The sequence below is a fragment of the Colossoma macropomum genome, unplaced genomic scaffold (genome assembly GCF_904425465.1).
Source record: "Colossoma macropomum unplaced genomic scaffold, Colossoma_macropomum, whole genome shotgun sequence".
Taxonomy (NCBI): Eukaryota; Metazoa; Chordata; class Actinopteri; order Characiformes; family Serrasalmidae; genus Colossoma; species Colossoma macropomum.
Genome location: NW_023494808.1, coordinates 3,759,175 through 3,775,977, shown reverse-complemented (window position 1 = coordinate 3,775,977; position 16,803 = coordinate 3,759,175). Strand labels below are relative to the sequence as shown.

The window sequence follows — 16,803 nt, the reverse complement described above, 5'->3', positions numbered from 1 at the left end:
GTTAACGATGTAAATGAGGAGACTTTCTCCTCATTTGTTGGGGTTTAGACTCTGGTAAACTGAATCTGATTGGTTGGTGTTGAGGTTTAGGCTCTGGTAGACTGAATCTGATTGACTGGTGTTGGGATTCATGCTTTGGTAGACTGAATCTGGTTGGCTGATTTGGGGATTCATGCACTGGTAGACTGAATCTGATTGGCTGGTTTTGGGATTTGTGCACTGGTAGACTGAATCTAATTGGATGCTGATGGGGTTCATGCTCTGGTAGACTGAATCAGACTGGCTGGTGCTGCGATCTAGTCTTTGCTGGACTGAATCTGGTTGGTTGGTTTTGGGGTTCATGATCTGGTAGACTGAATCTGTCTGGTCAGTATCTCGGTTTAGATTCCGATAGACTGAGTCTGATTGGCCAGTATTGGGATGTACATTCAGCTTGGCTAATTTTGACTTTTTTGTGTTTGGGTTTACACTCTGGTAGACTGGATCTGATTGGTTGCTGCTGCGTGTTACACTCTTAAAGAGTACATCAGATTGTTGGATGCTGGTATTAACACTCTGACAAACTGAGGCTGACTGGCTGGTGTTGGGGTTCCCACTCTGGTAGAGCGGATTGATTATTATGGAGTAGTCATTTTCAAGTGGATGGTTTTCATTGTTGGTTCTATCCTATATAAAGAAACACAATATAAATTCCAGAGCAGCGATGATAGTATCTTCAAAATAAAAGAGTCATGTGTCATTCACGACCTCTAGTCTTCTGGAATCCCTCTGTGGTATTATCGAGCTAGGAGCATCTGAAAAGGTAATAGGAAAAGCATTGGATTTTTTTTGTTTGTTTTTATTGGTTATGTTTAATGATATTTGTGTGTGTGTGTGTGTGTGTCTTTATGATCTGGTAATGTACTTATATTGTTCCATCGTGTGCAGAACAGCACTAGAACAATGAGACCGATTCCAGAGACCAGCAGTGAAACACACACATACAGAGTGATGAAACCTGGAAGCCAAGATTCAATTCAGTTAAACATTAATCACCTCTGCAGGGCACTTTGAAGGAATAAAAGCAAAAAAGACACCAAGGATATAAAATATTTGGAAAATAAAACATTTAATGTGGTTCAGTATCCTTTCTTTCAAGGAACAAAATAAAATAAAATAATATAACAATAAATAAAATGTAAAGAATAAAAAATCTCCATTTTTGTTGTTTTTTTTTTTATATTCTTGCATAATTATCATTTGCCTTGTGTTAAAATTCCATAGTAAACAAACCAACAGAAGTGGTCCAAAACAATGGGAAAAAATGGTGTTACATTAGCTGCCTAACATGTTAAGAATTTTGAAATTATTTTTTTTTCATTTTTTACAAAACATTTTGGATATACAGTCATAATGGGAGAATAAAATAGAAGAACAAAAAGAAAGAGAGAAAGAACTAGATTTAGATTGATTGTAGTAAGTATATACATATATATATACATATATATATATATATATATGTATATATATATATATATATATATATATATATATATATGTATAATGTAGTCTGCAAGAAACATATGTTAATTACATGCAAACAACATTAATTACATTACGTTCCAAATATCTATGAAATCCTAAAGCATTGCATAATTTTTTTCACTAGTCACTGCATCCTGTAAAATGGTGTTTCAGCACCAGAGCAGAAGAGATATCTGACACTCTAATTGTAGTTCTTTCTCTCTTTCTATATACAGTATAGACTATACATATATAGTCTTGAAGAAGCATATATTAATTACATGAACCTGTCAAAAACTGTCATGTATCACATTTCTGTTTGTAAATGTTTCTCTATTGTTTACATCTCATGTTGATACTCTTCAGAAGCAAAGATATAAAAAAGAAATAAAAGATATAAATATAAAATATACTTAAGATGAGATAGAGAGGAAAGAAATACTGTTTATATTATCTGAACTTTTTTGTACCTGAAGAAGGAGGCAGTTGTGTGGAATCCACTGAGGTACTAACAGAAATTGTTGGAGTAGGATGGGAGACATTACTGTCATCAGATGTTTCTGAAAGATGGAAAAAAAAACAGAAGTGTAATTAATTTATACTTTCTAGCCTAAATAAAAAATAACCTAGTTATGTAAATAAATCTGTTTTTTATTCTGAGTAAGATTCTCATAGTTTTCCTAGATTTTTTTATTTATCTGGTAGACTTTTCTGATACCTTTCAAAGCTACCAGAGCTGATGTGCATACACAGTGTCATCAAACACATGCTAGTAGTATCAACAAGCAAAATAATTTATTAAAATTACAATGAATACTATATACATGTGAAAACAACAGCTTGTAAGGGCCCAGTCTGTGCTGCCGGCTGCCAGCAGAGGGCGATGTTAGCGAGGTGCCACAGGAAACTTCAATTCCCAGAAGCCATCGGGCTAATTAGGCCCAACCTGGCACACCTGTGGACTCTTCAACTTAAGGCTGTGGCAAACAGCAGCTCTTTGTCACTCTTTTGTAGAGGAGTGACTGGTATGGTATTTAGCCCAGGTAGGTATTTAAATGAAGAAGAAAAAAAAAAACAAAAAAAAAGAAAACCAAAAAGAAAAGAGAAATTGCTCACAAAATATTTAAAAGCCAAAAAGAAGGCTTAAACAAGAAATGGTTCCAAGTCATACAAGTGTTTGCTCCACAAAGAGCAAACAGGCAAAATACAAAGCTGACCTTCCTCTCATAATCACAGAGGGAGTGTCTTTTGTTTTCTGATAGTTATTTCACTTTTTCTATCTCAGCCTTTGTTTGAGCACGCTGCTTTCAGCTTTTCAGCGTGTCTTTCCCATTTTTGCTTGTGCTTCCACAGGGGTAACTCCTCAGACTGCCAATCAGTACATCGGCAGTTCAAGCCTGGCTCTGAGCCACCTCAACCCCAACATGCAAAATCACTCGATTCACACTCCATCACCTCACTTAATTCTTTTAAGACCCTTTCTCATGGGCTTTTCTCTCTGCACTTGGGTCCACCTCTCTGCTGTCCTGTAACACAGCTCTTACTCTCTCTGTATATTTATTTAAGTGAGATTGTGAGTGTGGTTGAAACTAGCCCAAGTTCACTGAGGTATAGTCCTCTGTAGTTGCAGTTCCAGGATGGTTTTATGAGATTCAATGTGGAAACAGTCAGGAAACTAACAAACCAGAGAGGCTGATTTTCAGCTGACCTCAGATCAGATGTGGCTTGGCCATTAGACTTACTTGACCACTACGTTTTGCTCTGTAGAAAGCTACAAGTTCTGTATTTGGATATGACAGACAATAGATATGAACTAGCATATTGATCGCAAAGTGTCATATAATGGAAGTAAGAAATAATAATTAGGAAAGCCAAATTCCCACCGCTTTTATTCACAACTATAGCCATCCAGTTGGGTGCCACTTGCTTGCGACCCTCAGAATCTTCATTTTGTTGAAGTCACATTAACATCCTACTTCTTCAGCAGGCTGTGTAGGCTGAAGACTGCTCTCATTGATTGATTGATTGATTGATTGATTGATTGATTCATTCATTCATTTATTTATTAATTCATTTACTAATTAATTAATTAAATAATTTATCAATTATACTTCTACTGCCTATGTCTACTTCAGTTTTACACACAATGTCTCTTGACTTATGCCTATGCCTTCTTCATCAGAAACCAACATCAACAAGTTTAATTAATAACATGAATACTTTGTTTCAAAGCTGTTGTTGGCAGTTACAGCTTTTGAGAACTTTTATAGTGAGAAGTAATTAGCTTTTCAAAGTATCGTGGTTCAATTTTGGTCTATTCCTCTTGGTAAACCATCTTCAATTCCCCAAAGTTACAAAGGTCTCTCAGTTAGACTCGCAATTACAAAAACTCAAACTTTAGCCAGCAGATTAGCTATATAGGATCAGTGAGTCATGAGATTCCCTGTCAGTTTTGTTTTTAAACCCATCTTTGTAGTACGAAGTCAAGACACATTTAAATTTGAAGTGGATGAATGTTCTTGAAGTACAATAAAGAGCAAATGGTGTTCTGATATTTCCTCTAACTGTACATAAATAAACCTGCAATGCTTTTCTTCTAGTTAAGAACATTTTAATGTGAATTTTCTATTTGTTCCATTGTTAAATTAGTATACATTACTCATTTAACAATGCAACAAATAGAACATTTCTGGGGGGAAAAAAAAATCTGTGAAATCAGCAACACTAAATTATATCTACCTTTTGTTTCATTTATCAATGAAGCACAACTGGAAACCTTAATACATTGTGCACATTTACATACTGAGATAAAGAACACATACCTGTAGTTGAGAGAGGAGGCAGGCATGTGGTTTGTGTCTCCACTGTTGAAGGAGGAGAATATGTGAAGGACAACAGAAGAGTTTGAGGAGAACAGAGCACAATGAAAATGAGTGTAAAATTAGTTTGAATATGATAATTTTCTTTTTACTGGAGACACAATAAGAACACATTTAAACTCAACACCATTTATTAGTGTTCATTTTGTGGCAGCTGCCACTTGATAGAAGCTCGTTTATGCAGATTTCCATTCAAAAAAGTTAATGTTCAGTTCATGATGTTCTTAGTTTGAGTTGTGCATAAATTACTTTTAGCATTGCATATTTTGAAATGACACCTAAATAAACAGATTTAAACAAACTTATCATTAACCGCCTAATCCAGATAGGGTCACGGAGGCAGCTGGGAGAGCAGAGAATCCCAGATGACCCTGTCCACTGCAACTTCCTCCTGCTCATTTCAGGGGACCCCAAGCCACTCCCAGCCCAAATTGGAAATATAATCCCTTCAGCAGTTTCTAGGACAACCCTGGGGTCTCATCCCAGTAGGCCGTGCCTGGTACACCCCCACCGGGAGGCATTCAGGGGTCATCTGGATCAAGTGGCCGAACCACCTGTCTCCAGACTGGCTCCTCTCAATGCAGAGAAGTAGAGGCTATACTCCAAGCTCTTCCCAGATGACCAAGCTCCTCACCCTATCAAGTATAGTGTAGCCTACCACTCTGTGAAGACAACTCATTTCTGCCGCTTGTATTTGCGATCTCTTTCTTTTGGTCATCACCCACAGCTCATGACCATAGGTGAGAGTTGGGATGTAGACCGGTAAACAGAGAGCTTTGCCTTATGGCTCAGCTCCCTCTTCACCACTACAGTCCGGTAGTACTGCATTAGTGCTGCCGCCTGTCCCAGCCTGCGGCCGATCTCACGATCCCTCTTCCCATCACTCGTGAACACGATCCCAAAATACTCAAACTCCTCGACCTGAGGCAGGTCCTTTTACCCTTACCTGGAGTGGGCATGCCATCCATTTCTGGGCTAGGACCATGGATTCAGACTTGGAGGTGCTGATTCGCATACCAATCGCTTCACACTCAGCTGCAAACCACTCCAGTGAGCACTAGAGGCATCTATGTGATCCAGCCAAAAGAACATCATCTGCAAATAGCAGAGACGCCACCTTCCAGCCTCAACACATAATGCCCTCCTGACCTTGGCTATGCCGTCACACCCTGTCCATGAATATCATGAACAGGAGTTGAAGACAAGGCACAACCTTGACCGAGTCCAACGCTAACACTGAAAAAACCTGATTTAATGCATGAGTATACAAACACTCTCTCACTCTGAGAGTACAGAGGTTGAATGTCCCAGAGTATTAGCCCTGGCACCCCATACTACTGGAGGACCTTCCTCAGGATATCTGGAGGAACACGGTCATAAGCCTTCTCCAAGTTCACAAAACATATGTACACTGGGTTGGAAAACTCCCATGCCCCCTCACAGATTGTTGTGAAAAGATGGTCCATTGCTCCACGGCTAGGACAGAATCTGCATTGTTCATCCTCAATCTTAGGTTCATTATCGGTCTCCTTTCCAGCACTTTGGCATATACTTTCCCAGGAAGGCTGAACAGTGTGATACCCTGGTAGTTTGCCAACACGCTCTGGGCCCCTTTCTTAGAAATAGGGACCACCACCCCGGTCTGTCAGTCCAAGGGTACAGTTCCCCAGGTTCATGTAGTATTGCAGAGGTGTGTCAGCCATGACAGCCCCACAATATCCAGAGCCTTAAGCATTTCCAGACAATCTCATCCACCCCTGGTTCCTTGCCACTGAGGAGCTTGCTAACCACCACAGTGACCTCCACCAGGGAAATGGACATGCCAGAAGCCTCCACAATGGAGGTTTTGAACAGTGTCCATTCAGACTTCTTGTCCCTTACCTCCTCCGGAACATGAGAAAGCTCTTCTCTTCTGTAGGTGAGAGTTAAAATCATTCCAAATGGGGGCCTCTGACAGTCATATCCAGCACATCCTCACTATTCACTTGAACCTACTGGTTCTGACCATCAGTCTGCTCTGCTACGTGATCCAACTGACCACCATATGGTGATCGGTTGACAGTTCAGCACCTCTCTTCACTCGAGTGTGAAGAAACATATGGTTCCATAGCTCTGAAGATCCCTAGACCACAAAAGCCCTTCTGCCACGGCAAGGCCCTGATCCAGGAAGGGTTAAACAAACTAATTATGCTTCAAAGAAGATTTCATCATCTTCAGTTAGTTCTGTGAAAATATTGGTGGTGGTGGTGGTTTGCTTCTGCAGGACCTGGACGACTTATCATAATTAAGGGAACCGTGAATTCTGCTCTCTATCAAAAATCCTAAAGGAGAATATCCGCCTATCAGTTTGTGACCTAAAGCTCAAGTGCAGATGGGTTATGCAGCTGGATAATGATCTGAAGCACACAAGCAAGTCCACCTCTCAATGGCTCAAAACAAACAATATTGAGGTTTTGGAGTAGCCAAGTCAAAGTCCTGACTTGAGTCCCATTGAGATGCCGTGGCAAGACCTTAAACTCGTAGCTCATGCTCAAAAATCCTCTAATATACCTGAATTAGAACAACTCTGCAAAGAGGAGTGGGCAAAACCTCCATCACAGTGATGGTCTCATCACAAGTTATTGCAAACGTTTGATTGCAGTTGTTACTGTGAAGGATGGCACAACCGGTTATTAGGTTTAGGGGACAATTACTTTTTCACACAGGTGATGTATACATGTTTTGAATATATTTTATCTTCAATAAATGGATTGATAATTTTAAAAATGCATTCTGCTTTTAAGCGTGTTTTTATCTTATAAAATTAGTTTGATGATCTGAAACATTTAAATATGACAAATTAGCAACAATAGAAGTCGTCGGGTGAGGGGCAAATACTTTTTCACAGTACTGTAGGTGCAGTTGCAGGACTAAATAGAGTAACACGGTATTGAATATCACTGACAAGTTGATCATGTTTAGAACATTACTTTTTCTTGTTCCTTAAAATGTAAGTCCAATATAATAAAATATTGTGCACAGTTTCAGAGGTTTGGCCTTCAGACAGGGTGCTGGCACAGCATTATTGTGAAATAACTGGACTAGAAGATCCTTTTCCACTTCTTTTTTTCCCATGCCCTTTACATGAGAGCAATTTCTGTTTGCACTTCCTTCATCTCAGAGGGTTCATCCAAGAATGCATACATTATTGAGAAAAGCACTGTTTATCCTAAATTTAATGAACTGCTTTTGCTAAATTTTAGCACTGTGCTTCAAGAACTGATTAATATCAGAGATGACGAGTTATGCGATTCCCTGTTGATTTGTTTTTAAACCTTATTTTATTCTAATTAATGTCTTGAATTTGTACTTAAAAATGTTTAAAAATGATCTACATTACAAAACAAAAACAAGTGTCTGAATATTTACTCACTGTATTTAAATAAATTTGCCATGCCTTGCTTTTAGTTAAGAGGAATCATGTTAATTGTCTTTTTTGTTCCATTGTTCAATGGATAAAAATGTTTCCGTAAACAATTCTGACATGTATAAAAACGACTAAATTGTCTTGGTTTATCAATGAAGCACAACTGGAATTCTTAATCTATTGTGTGCATTTACAGACTGAGATAAAGAACACATACCTGTAGTTGAAGAGGAGGCGGATGTGTGGTTTGTGTCTCCACTGATAAAGGAGGATAATATGTGGAAGAGACAACAGAAGAGTTTGAGGAGAACAGAGGAAAATGGAAATGACGCAGTGTAAAATTAGTTTGAATATTGTTTTCTTCTTACTGGACAATTTTAAATGCATAATTGATTTTATCAGCATTTCTGCTTTGAGGGTGTAGAAGTGCTGAAATCAGTCTCACCGTGTTCAACAAGTAATAGAATCTCTGTGTAAACATCAGGAATTAGAAGAGACCTCTGTATCCCACACCAGTATGTTCCTGCATCCTCTTCTCTCAGATCAGTGATGGTGATGGTGAAGACTCTGGCTGCTGTGTCATCATCCAGAGAGAATCTCTGATCTTTAGCAGATCCAGACTGAACAGGAATGTCTTTAGTTCCCCAAGTAGAACATTCTCCTCTGCAGAGATACTTTATGTAGGTCTCATATCCAGAATCATAGGGGCATTTAATCTGAACTGACTGTCCTCTGTGTCCAGTTACAGTAGTTACAGCACTGATTCCAGCTGTAAAAAAAGGAGTTGTATTAGAGATTAATGAACGCCTGAGGTCTAACTTACGCAGCTGGTAAAGAGATACGAGATGAAAAGTAAGTGGAGATTCTCACTGAAAACCCTGTAAAATCTTTGTAAAAGCTTTTGGTTTAACAAGCCTGAGATTATGAATGACTGACTACAAAAACTACACAAACATCTTACTGAGATAATATCAGCAGTGATGAAGAAAACGAGAGGAGAAAATGTCCAGTTGCTTCTTTGGCACTGAACTAAACCACTGTTGTATGTTACTGAGTTTGTAACACATAATCTCAATTTAACAAAATTTAACACACAAACTGAAAAATAAAACTCACCAGATGAGAAGACGATCATGATGATTATGATAGTCATGTTTAAACTGAAATTAAACTCTCATACAGATTAGTTTACACATGACAAAGTGTCCTTACAAATGAAACAAAACTGAGTTTATCACAAGAGCTTTCAGGACTTCCTCATTTCACAGAAACCTAAAAAGGGAAATTCCATGAATTTTGTTAATTTTCTGCATAATTAAACACTTAAGATTGGAAAAGTCATTCAGAGTGGTGGTTCTAGAAAAAAACCTACCAAGTCAGAATGTTCATGATGTCAAAGGCATCATTTTGCCATCATTAACATTGTACAGACATTGTAGGATCGAGGGAATTTCCCTTTAAAGACCTAGACCTGACATATCTCTCTCTCTCTCTCTCTCTCTCTCTCTCTCTCTCTCTCTCTCTCTCTCTCTCTCTCTCTCTCTCTCTGGTCAGATGTACTCACAAATTAGTGTGTGCATATTTCACCAACAGTTTTCTTATCAGTTTCATCTTTGGAGTATCTGTACGATCAAACTCAAATCTGGTAGAAGTCCATGTAGATTTGATTATAAAATGCTGTTTGTGGTTAACTAGCCAAAACTATCAAGATCATGTAATATTTGTGTGTGTGTGTGTGTGTGTGTGTGTGTGTGTGTGTGTGTGTGTGTGTGTGTGTTTTTTAACTATTGACACTGGCCAAAAATAAACAAAATGATACACATCTAGTGCACAAACCTCTCATACACTGTAATAACATTGTTTGTATATTACCTTAATATCATATTTAATCATCACTCTCCCTAAAAGAACTTTGACATTTTTTCTAGTGGTGATAATTTTAACACTAAGTTTGTTCAGTATGGGAACTGACCTCACAAACTGAAACTCCGCCTTTGAGTGTAGCCATTGGCTCACAAGCCACTAAATGCTGTTGCTCTGTCTCCCAAACTAGTGCATCAAATAAAAGTGTGGAGTCAAGCTGAGTTAGAAAGGTTAATGTTATATTCTCTGTGTTGGAAATTAAGAAAAATCATATTTACAGAGTAAAAAAAAACCTGGTCAGGCCTTTACCAAGCTGGCTCAGATTTTCTTAAATCTGGCATAAGATCTTAGATTGTGAGAACTGCAACTATTTCAAATTAAGTGTAGTACAAAAAAAGCTCACTTTTTCGTCTTCCGTCCAGCTCCTATCCAGCTACTTGTCTTCCATCCAGCTCCAATTTTTTTGTTGGACCTGAACCAAGCAGTAAAGAGTGGAAAGTACATTTCTGCCCAGTGTGGATGACATTTTGCCCTAGGTGGCAGGCTCAAGGTTCCTTGCACTGCTGAATGCTGCCAGTAGGTTCTGGCAGATCCCCTTGGACAAAATATACTAAGCCCACAAACATTTTAATCCCATTAAGAGGTACTTTTTTTACTCACCTTCCATTCTTGGCACCACGTGTGCACCTGAGATTTTCTGGTGAGACATTGAATAACTTCCTGAAAGACCTTGAAGATGGATGACATGAATGTATGTGGCGAGACACCTGAGGAGCATGGAAAAGTGCCTTTAGAGAGTACTGAAGACACTTCAGAATGCTGGGTTAAAACTCAATGAAGAGAAATCCCTTTAAAGACAAACACACCTCCAATTCTTGAGGTGAAGGAGTGCTGGGCAGTGGTCTGGACATGTGTAAAGGCTGCAAAATATCTGTACAGCTTGGATGGTTTTTCAGTCCAAACTGACCACAAGTCATTGGTTCCAGTCGTCATCATCTTCAAGGACATTGATGCAGTGCCACTTGAAGAGATTCAGTGCAATCGCCAAGTATGTTCTAGGTAAGTAGCTCATTGCAGTTGAAAGACTTTCAAGGCATTCTTCTATGGCCTAGCACCTGACAGCTGAAATGACTGATGAAACTGCAGCCTTAGAAAACGCCACACATGTAGCTTGGCACACCTTTGGCTCTTGTCTTGATGAAGTCAAAGAGCACATAAAGAATGACCCTGAGATATGCACTGTAAAATCATATGTACACAAGAGCTGGCTGAAGTATGTATCACAGGTGCCTGAAAGCCTCAACACACATGTGCTAAAGCAGTCACTTTCAACCTCTCATGACCTGTTAGCTTAAAGGAGCTGAATAGTCATTCCCAGGAAACTTAAGGGCAGAGGTCATTTAGCGACTTCACAAAGGTCACATGGGGATCGTCAAGTGTTATAAATGTGCCAAGCAGAGAGTTCGGTGGCCAGACACTTGCAAAGACATCCTGCAGTGCATTCAGAACAGTGCAAATTGTCAGACAACTACACCTGCACAAAAGCAACCATTCGTGATGACTCCCTAATGAAATAGACCCTGGGAGAGAGTCACTGCTGCTATCTGTGAGGTCAACAAAAGTAATTAATGTTGTTAGCGGTTGACTGTTTTTCCAGGTAAATTGACATTGCCCATCTACCAAATATGTCAGGCCATGCAGTGTGGTCCGATCTCAGCAACGATTGCGAGGTGTGATTGCCCTGACTGATAATCGTCCATAATTCTCAGGACAGCAATTTCAAGATTATGAAGCTGATGATTTCCCGCATGTTACACAGACAGGTGGAGCATTGAGCAATGCAGCAAGCTACTTCAGTTCTCTCATTGAAGCTATTATAAAAGGAATACTGACCATTATGTCCACTCAGTGCCATTACACTGTTTGCACACTTGTGGTCCTGTGGTACTGAACTTTGTATGGATCATGAAAGCCATTTCTAATTTTTGCATTTAAATGACGGGCTCACAAATGTTCCAGTGCCTTTGACATTGATGCTGAATCTACTGCCACTTACCGTCTTACCCTTTCACACAGAGACAGCCTCATAAATTAAGACGTCAAACCTTGAAATCTTTTACAGCAGCAGTACAGGTATCAACCTGACTCCCCAGTGGCATAATGTATCAGATAAAAGAGATTAATAGCAATCAGGATTTGATAAACTAATAGATATGTACATTTTAAGTAATCATTATGAAAGTAAATTTGTGTCTGCATGTCCCTGTGGTCTGCTTTGTAGTGAAAAGTGTAGCTGCTGTGGTTTATCTCGTAGCTACACAGGAAATGGCATCGTCTTCAGACACTAATTTTAGTGTTGATCATGGTGATAGCAGTCTGATGACTTTCTTTTGTCTGGCTCTGTTACCTTGGCAAACACATTTGCTTATAGTTACTGACTATCAAATGAGGCCTTGTCTTTTGAACACAGTGTGTGTTGCTGTGGTTTGCTGAAAAATTGCAGAATTGGTATAAATGCTAAGAATCTTTTTTTTTTTTTTATTTATTTATTTATTTATCTATCTTTTTACAGTATAAGGTTAGGGTATAAGAATAGTCACTCCTTAGTGAGAGTATCTGTAGAAAAACATCATTTCAGATCTCATACAGATGATCAAATGATCATATTTATTCTATCAGCTGGGTAACACTGTACTGAGATCAGCACTGATGGTGGAATTGGAAAATGTCCTGCATGCTGGAACAGACAGTGATCTCCAGGAAATACATCAACAAACTTTAATATTACACATGGAAAAATATCTATTATTGAAAAAAATCATATTTACTTGTACATAGTGTTGGATAGTTTCGAGTGAATCTCTTGTTGCAGCTAAGAAGGTCACATGCATCCTGTAGGAGGAAGGAGCATGGTTTGGCCTGGGTATGTTTATTGTGCATAAGCACTTAGTTAGGTAGTGGCCACACCTAATTAATCCTTCAGTGCTGCCTGTGTTCTCAGCATTTGGATGCTGATGATGAGCCTCAACACTGGACCGTAAGATCATTTCTTTCGATTAGAGCCATTATCATTTACCATTTAGATTTATAAAATATATTTATAAATTTTTAGAAATGTGTGGTCTGTACTAATAACTGGTTTTAGATTAAAAGTTAAAAGCAGATGATGCTGAGATGAGAACTGAATTATTCAAACAGTCCAGAGACCTTTTTTCTGACAAAACAGCAGCTGCACCTAAAACAAGGTTCTGCCTGCTTGTTCCTAAGCAGCAAATAAACTGAGAAGCATTTTGGAGCACTTTTCTTTGTGTATTTTGCATCACAATATTGTGCTCATCCCTACCTTATTGTGAAGTGAAGGTTACCATTTAAGTAAACATGAAATTTCATCAGATTTAACAAATCATGTGTGGTGTGGTGTTTTTTTTTGTTTTTTTTTTCCATTATTATTGAAGAGATCAATAGAAAATCAGTCCTTAACTTTGAAGAAAGACTTTTCAAATATACAATTAAAAAAAGTAGTCCTTTATAAACCAGCATATTATTGTAAACCAAACCTCAAAACAATGTAAAACCAAAACTGTTAGGGGTGAATTAAAGCCTCAGGCAACCTACAGCCATGAGTGGAAATGGAAGGCACACTTCACATGACTGCTAGATTGGTGGTAACGTAACATTGAGAATCCCATAAAGGTGCTTACAGAAAATGACATTTTGTCATTTTGTTAAGGAAATTCCTCTTTCCTTAAATTTGTCGGGCCATCTTTATATAAAAGCTCAGTGAAACTCACCCAGTGGCAGCAGTGTGGAGGTGGACTGTAACATTGGCATATTGGGGCTCCTTTTGCTGGTCAGTGCTGGTCACTTCATCTTGAATCCTGACTGTAGCATACTGAACATCAGCAGCGCCAGAGTCAGCAGAAGCAGCAGCCTGTACAGGTCTGGATCTGCTGTGTGTAACGGTGGTGTAGAGCACATCATCCTGAGAGTGAAGCATCCATGGAGAACAGATTAAATGTCTAATGTTCTGAAAAATCGCTCTGGATAAGAGTGTCTACTAAATGCTATATTGTGATGCACCGTGTGGTCTGAAGAACAACTTTTACATTAATAACATTTAAACTAATGAATATGTACGTTTTTGTGAATTTGTGTCTGCAGGTTCCTGTGGCCTGTTTGTAGTATCAAGCTTGGCTACTGCTGCTGGGGCTCTCATAGCATGTCTGAGGTTACTGAGAGTGCACATTCATGTATGTCATGACTTTAGCCTGGCCAGGTCTAGGTGTGAATGATGTCATTTTCTCTGAAAGCAGGAGATGAACCTCAGCAGCAGTAGCACATATTCTACTTCTAGAACAGAACTCATGATAATTGGAGTCTGATAGGCTGATTAACTTAATGAATCATTGCTGTCTATAGTTACTGACTTTCAAAGGGGATCTTTGTTTTCAGGACATAGTTTATGCTGATAAGTAGGAGCCCAACCCTGTTCCTGTAAATCTACCACCAGTTTAGTTTAATTTCAGTGCACCTGGCTCTGACACCAAGATGCTCCCGGAGGACTGAAACAGGAGCCCTGTGTGGAGCAGGCTCTGGAACCCTGCATGGAGCCAGAGTCAAGCACTGGAGTGGCCCAGGAAGCGTGAACTGAAGCAACTCAAGAAGGAGAAATGGGAGCCTGGGACCCGGAAGTGGTTCCATCCAGAGAGCAGAAACTGGAGCTGTCCAGGGAGGTAAACATGAGATTCAGCTCTGGTAGTAGTTACCTTTCCAGAGGAGGCACGTAGAGGTGCCACCACAAGACAGGAGGACCTGAGAGCCACTACAGGCAAGGTAAGTTGGAGTGGCAGGATAAGGTCAGGTGTCTATTGGCCATTGCTTGTACCCTTGATGGTACCGCCCCAGAGACAAGAGGGCCTCCACACCAGTGACATTTCAATGCCTTTTTTTTTCTTCTGAGAGTGTATAGTATCAGGAGAAAATCATCATTCAAAAGAAAATACAACGTGTCCTGCTGATGACCGTTTAGAAAGCAGGTCCAGATCTCACTCTGTTCTTCAGATCTGATCAAGTTTATTGTCATCAACTTGTTAATACTGTACTGAGATCAGTACTGAAAAACCCACCCGTGATAAATACTAAACACTTCATGCAGTGACAAGAGAAAAGATGGAACTGGATAAATTATGCTGGAACATGCTCTGCACAGAAGACCTTACAAACAGCCTTAATATTAGACATGAAAAACAAAAAAGTCATAGTTTTACTAGTACATAACTTTGCAGGAGTTTTAAGAGAAACTCATCTTTTGCTGCAGCTGAGAAGGTCACATGCTTCCTGTAGGAGGAAGTAGCATGTTATTGAGCCTGGGTATTTTTATTGAACATGAGAACTTATTCTTGAGAAGTGTTAACCACAGGTAACTTAAAATACATCAGTGCTGCCTGTGTTCTCACCATTTCCCATCAAGACGCTGGTGATGAGCCTCGTTAAAGGACGGTAAGATCATTTCTTTATATTACTAAGTTTTAATTTACTATTAGAATCATAAACATAGTTTTATATTTTTAGGAATGTTTATTCAGTGCTAGGAAATGCATTTAGATTCAAAGCCATTTCAGTGAGAGTGGCTTTTTTTTTGGGATACAAATTTTAGCCTTGGTCCATTAGAGGTCTTCATCAAGCCAATATTCAATACATTAATTTTCCTACATAAAACATTTAAGTAAGATATTCTAGGATGACAGTTAATTCCACAGGCAAATCACTTCATTTTAGTGTGGGCATAATATCACTGAACATGTAGTTTGGAGAACTGCTACTCAGTGACATCTTCTGGGTTTGTCCAGTTCTACTGCGTGTTCCTGAGAGAGTCTAAATGAACGGCTTCCTGTTGTGGTTCTGTGCAAAATTATAGTTTGTGGATGTCTAATCATTTTTTTCCAGAAAATGCATTTAACACATTATTGAATATTATATGTAATTTCAGTGCAACATTTTTGAGTGCTCTAACAGAGTCTTATGTGTGTTCTTGACGTCAGTGAGAATGAACTGCTTTAGTCAGCCAATATGATGATCACCTTGCCAGCCGATCAGCACTCAGTAGCAGGAAAGCCAATCAATCAGCACTCAGTAGGAATAATGCCAACCAAACAGGATTAATTGTGTATCTTCAGTCACCCCTCTTCAATGAGGACTCTCAATGAGGATTTTGTCATGTTTTTGATATGATGAGAGTAATAGGAAGTGGCCAGGCTCTCCTTACTCTGATGATGAGGCACTCTGTGCTGATATTTTAATTACATGTTAAAGTGTGATCAGTATTGCTTTTGTTTTTTATTGCTGAAGAAGAATTTCATCACTGTAGTGAATCTTTTGATGAGAATGAACTTCATTCCTTTTTTATTAACTCTATGTCTTCAAGACTGAACTCTCTGCCTCTCTTCCTCTTGAGCTTGTTGGCCCCTTTTAAATCCTGTGCCTCATCAGTAAGTAGGCAGGGCTGCACACAGTTTGCATGACAAGCTGCTGTTTGCACTGCTCAATGGAATGTACCTTTTTGTGACTGCAATATGCATCCACAATATGCCTGAATTTAACATTTCACTTACTAAAAGCATAAGCAAGTAATCCAGCTTGAAAAATGACCAAAACCAACTTTTTTCCCTGATGTTTTATCTGTGTCTTTAGAAGGGTCTTTGGGGTCTTAACATGATCAGTGGTGTGTTTGTTGGGTTTCAGAGAGCAGGAAGGGAGTTTGGCAGTAGTGATGTATTTCAGGTCACGTCATTACAATCACTTCACCCAATAACATCCTCATTCTGAAAGTCCAGTTTACCCACAGAATGCCCACTTTTTATTTATTTGTAAATTAATTTATTTTATTTTACAGGACAGTTTCTGACTAGTATTTCATAGGTAAATATGTACCACTTACAAGCGATTTTCTGGTACACTGTCATGCTTCCTGGTTCTCAGTCAGACACTCATTCCATCAAGGACTCCATTTTCCAGAATCCCTCTGTCAGTCATGAGACTTCTTCAACCAATCACAAACCACTTAGCAGTACACAGTCATCTGAATTCTAATCACCACCACCACCTGTTGAACTCTGTTTGTACACTAGTCTGTTTGGTTCATGACTTTTGCAA

At 39.0% G+C, this 16,803-nt stretch overlaps 1 long non-coding RNA gene across 1 annotated transcript; it reads right to left on the bottom strand.

Annotated features, from left to right (window-relative positions):
• Window positions 1-912: 912 nt before the first annotated feature.
• LOC118798051 lies at window positions 913-4,361 on the bottom strand. Its single transcript, XR_005005973.1, has 3 exons — window positions 4,326-4,361; window positions 1,974-2,063; window positions 913-997 (listed from the first exon to the last, which is right to left on the bottom strand). It is a non-coding gene; the product is annotated as an uncharacterized LOC118798051 (long non-coding RNA).
• Between the last annotated feature and the right edge of the window lie 12,442 nt (window positions 4,362-16,803).